Here is a 4,940-nt window from a genome sequence, read left to right as displayed (position 1 = left end):
TTTCGTTCTTGATCATACGAGAACGTACTTGGCAAATGCTTTCGCGTCAGTTCGTCTCGAGACGATCCAAGAATTTCACCTCTAACGTCTCGGTACGAATGCCCCCGCCCGTCTCTGTTGATCATTACCTCCGGTCCCGAAAACCGGCCCGGCGGGACGCGCGGGCGACTGGCGCCCGCGGCCCGGCGGCCCGCGCACGGAAACGCCCCGGAGGGCGATTTCGCGCGCCCGCGAAGGGCGGAGATGCGCGGGACCGAGGTCTTGTTCCATTATTCCATGCGACCAGTATTCAGGGCCTTTTGACGAGACGGCCGTGAAGCCGCCCCGCCAGATTTGAGCCTGCTTTGAGCACTCTAATTTGTTCAAAGTAAACGTGTCGGCCCGCCGACGGCACTCGGTGAAGAGCACCGCGCAGCAAGATTGGAGTAGGCGGCCGCCGTCGTCGAACCCCGACGGCCAAGCGACGCGTGGCCGCGTGGCGCGCCGGAAGCACGAGACACGTGTCCGCCTGCCGACAATACGTCCGGCCGACGTGCCGGTAACTAACACCCCGAGACGGCTGACGAGCGCGACGACGGCCGCGCCGACGGGACACGTGGTCCCGCGACACGACCGGCCGCGACACGCCGGACCGCCAGGGTGGTCCGGCACCGCCCAGACACAGATCCGACTACGAGCTTTTTAACCGCAACAACTTTAATATACGCTATTGGAGCTGGAATTACCGCGGCTGCTGGCACCAGACTTGCCCTCCAATTGATCCTCGTTTAAAGGTTTTAAAGTGTTCTCATTCCGATTACGGGGCCTCGGATGAGTCCCGTATCGTTATTTTTCGTCACTACCTCCCCGTTCCGGGAGTGGGTAATTTGCGCGCCTGCTGCCTTCCTTGGATGTGGTAGCCGTTTCTCAGGCTCCCTCTCCGGAATCGAACCCTGATTCCCCGTTACCCGTTACCACCACGGTAGGCATGGAACCTACCGTCGACAGTTGATAAGGCAGACATTTGAAAGATGCGTCGCCGGTACGGAGACCGTGCGATCAGCTCGAAGTTATTCAGAGTCACCAGGTCTTTGCGCGGGCCGCGATCGGGACGCGCACGAAGCGCGCCGCGACGGGCCGGTTTTGATCTAATAAAAGCGTTCCTCCCGCACGCGACACCCGAGGGCGCCGCGACGGTCGGAACTCTGTCGGCATGTATTAGCTCTAGAATTACCACAGTTATCCAAGTAACTTGGGTACGATCTAAGGAACCACAACTGATTTAATGAGCCTTTCGCGGTTTCACCTTAATGCGGCTTGCACTGAGACATGCATGGCTTAATCTTTGAGACAAGCATATGACTACTGGCAGGATCAACCAGGGATCTCGGTTTTACAACAACTGCGCCCCGTGTGACGCGCGCGCTGACGCACGACGCGACACCCGGGACGCGTGCTTCCGAGCGCCGGTCCGCCCGGGGGCGGGCCGACGCCGAGGGCGGTCGCACGACAGCGAGACCGCTGGGGTCCCGGCGTGCGACCGACCGCGGTTCGTGTGAGAATACGAGGGCCCGACGGGAGCGCTGTGGACACGCGCGGGCACCCGACCCGACCGCAATCGCCGCGGCCGTGATGGCGTTGGCTAGAGCGGCCGACTTGTGGCGGGCGCCACACGCGATACGCACCCGTCGCAACGTAACTCGCGTTGACGAGAGTTGAGGGAGACCGGCGGACCGCCGTCCTGTGCGGACGGCACCCGCCGGAATCGCCTCTCTCGCCCGTTTTGTAAAGGTCCCCAGCCGAGATCGTGGGGGAAGCCGGGACGCGACGCGAAGTCCGTCGTCCCGGGGCTTCGCCCCGGCGACCGCCGGGCACGGCGACGATGGCCGGCCGCGGCGGGAATGTTCTGGCGTCGAGAGTTCGTATCTTGCGAAACGGTAACGGGAGTCGTCATCGGTTGAGCGATGTGTGTCGCGCTGCCGACCCACCGGTAGGAGGGCCCGCAGCGCCAGTCGAGGTTTGCCACTCGGCGTGCGAGATGGGTCGGTCGCCGAAACGTGGACGGATACCAACTCGGCGCCGATGCCGGGCACGCCCTCGCCAAGAACTGGCGGGGCGAGAACGGCACGGCTGAGTTGGACGCGTCGGCTTCGGCGTCGCCCGTGGCTTTGCTGTCGTGTACCGTGATCGGTGATCCGACGGCCGGCTGATCGCCGACCGACCGACCGGCCGCTCACAAATATACAAAAACTCGGGTCCAACCGTCCGCCATGCAAAACCGCACGTGCGTAGCGGTCATCGCGCCGACACGCGGTCCACGCGTCCATGACGGTGCGTAGCGGTGTTCCGGGTACTCGTGTCGACGCGCGTAGCGGCGTGCCGAGGTCGGACCGTAAACTGAAAAAATGTCGAAAACCCTACGACCGATATCACTTTCGGATAGGTTTAGACGATTCCGACGAGAATACCTCTGAGGTTCGTCGACGTAAAAACAACCGGTAACGAGTTATTCCGCTGGCAACGAAAAGAAGTTAAAAATTCGATTTCGACGTCGGCCGAACTCGAAACGCCCGGGATGCCGGTACGTGACCTACCCCGACACCGCGGACTAACGCGTTACTCGATCCTAGAAAATTTTTTTTTTCCAAATCTAAACCCGTCGCGACGGCCGTACCCGCCGCGGCACCGGTACGGACGACGACCGCCGTGCCCGGACCGCGGAGGTCGGACTCGGGGAAAAAAAAAAATTTTCAATCTCGACGCGACCGCCGTGACCGACGCGTACGACGCGTACCCGGACCGTAGGTCAGCGTCCGGAGAGCCGCGGGAAAAAAAAAATTTCGACACGGCAGAGGTGCCGCGCTCCGCCGGCGACGCGATACGGGCACAGGGCAAGCGCCACGGTCGGTCCGCGGTCTCCGGGTGACTTACGGGGAAAATGAAATTTCACCGCCTACGCCCCCGTGCGCCGAGGGTTACCGGGGACCGGACGACCGCTCCGCCGGGGCCGCGGTCGGGGTCCCGGGGAAAAAAAAAATAATTTTTAAACTCGACGCGACCGCCGCGACCGACGCGTACGACGCGTGCCTACACCGACCGTGGGCGCCCGGATCGCCGGAGGAGGAAAAAAATTTTCGACCCGGCCGAGGGGCAGCGCTCCGCGGGCGACCGCCGGGGTACCGGGCGACCCGCGGAGAAAATCAGATTTCGCCGTCAGCGTGCCGTGCCCGACGGGGAACCGGCGAACCGACGACCGCACCGCCGGGTCGGAGAAAAAAAAAAAAAATTATTTTTCATCCCGAGTCCGCGCGGTCGACCGACGCGAACGACGCGTGCCGCGACCCACGGCGGGCGTCCGGAGCGCAGGTGGAGAAAAAAAATTTTTCGGCCCGTCCGGGCGACGACGGCACGGCGCTCGCCGGTCGCGGTTCCCGCGGGAAACTTCGCCGGGGACGACGTCTCACGGTCCCCGCGGCTGACCCGGCGCCGGCGAACCCAACACCCGGCGGACCTTAGCGGTCCTAAGAGCGCGCCCCGTAGACGTGGTGCGTAGCGGTACGCACCAAATACTCACGCCGTGCGTAGTGGTGCCGCAACTCCCTCACTGTCCTTATCCTTTTCCCGGGCACGGGCGACCCCGAGTACCGGGACCCCTCGGGAGCCGGCCGACGCGTACGGTCCGCGGTCCCCGGGCCCGCTACCCGGCGGGATCCGATTCCGCCGCCTACGCCCCCGTGCGCCGAGTGTTACCGGGGACCGGACGACCGCTCCGCCGGGGCCGCGGTCGGGGTCCCGGGGAAAAAAAAAATAATTTTTAAACTCGACGCGACCGCCGCGACCGACGCGTACGACGCGTGCCTACACCGACCGTGGGCGCCCGGATCGCCGGAGGAGGAAAAAAATTTTCGACCCGGCCGAGGGGCAGCGCTCCGCGGGCGACCGCCGGGGTACCGGGCGACCCGCGGAGAAAATCAGATTTCGCCGTCAGCGTGCCGTGCCCGACGGGGAACCGGCGAACCGACGACCGCACCGCCGGGTCGGAGAAAAAAAAAAAAAATTATTTTTCATCCCGAGTCCGCGCGGTCGACCGACGCGAACGACGCGTGCCGCGACCCACGGCGGGCGTCCGGAGCGCAGGTGGAGAAAAAAAATTTTTCGGCCCGTCCGGGCGACGACGGCACGGCGCTCGCCGGTCGCGGTTCCCGCGGGAAACTTCGCCGGGGACGACGTCTCACGGTCCCCGCGGCTGACCCGGCGCCGGCGAACCCAACACCCGGCGGACCTTAGCGGTCCTAAGAGCGCGCCCCGTAGACGTGGTGCGTAGCGGTACGCACCAAATACTCACGCCGTGCGTAGTGGTGCCGCAACTCCCTCACTGTCCTTATCCTTTTCCCGGGCACGGGCGACCCCGAGTACCGGGACCCCTCGGGAGCCGGCCGACGCGTACGGTCCGCGGTCCCCGGGCCCGCTACCCGGCGGGATCCGATTCCGCCGCCTACGCCCCCGTGCGCCGAGTGTTACCGGGGACCGGACGACCGCTCCGCCGGGGCCGCGGTCGGGGTCCCGGGGAAAAAAAAAATAATTTTTAAACTCGACGCGACCGCCGCGACCGACGCGTACGACGCGTGCCTACACCGACCGTGGGCGCCCGGATCGCCGGAGGAGGAAAAAAATTTTCGACCCGGCCGAGGGGCAGCGCTCCGCGGGCGACCGCCGGGGTACCGGGCGACCCGCGGAGAAAATCAGATTTCGCCGTCAGCGTGCCGTGCCCGACGGGGAACCGGCGAACCGACGACCGCACCGCCGGGTCGGAGAAAAAAAAAAAAAATTATTTTTCATCCCGAGTCCGCGCGGTCGACCGACGCGTACGACGTCTTCTGCGACTGACTGTAGGTTTCCGGAGCGCAGGAGAAGAAAAAATATTTTTCGACCCGGCAGAGGGGCAGCGCTCCGCGGGCGAC

The sequence above is a fragment of the Rhopalosiphum padi genome, unplaced genomic scaffold (assembly GCF_020882245.1).
Source record: "Rhopalosiphum padi isolate XX-2018 unplaced genomic scaffold, ASM2088224v1 scaffold1, whole genome shotgun sequence".
Classification (NCBI taxonomy): Eukaryota; Metazoa; Arthropoda; class Insecta; order Hemiptera; family Aphididae; genus Rhopalosiphum; species Rhopalosiphum padi.
Note: the sequence above shows the minus strand (reverse complement) of the source record.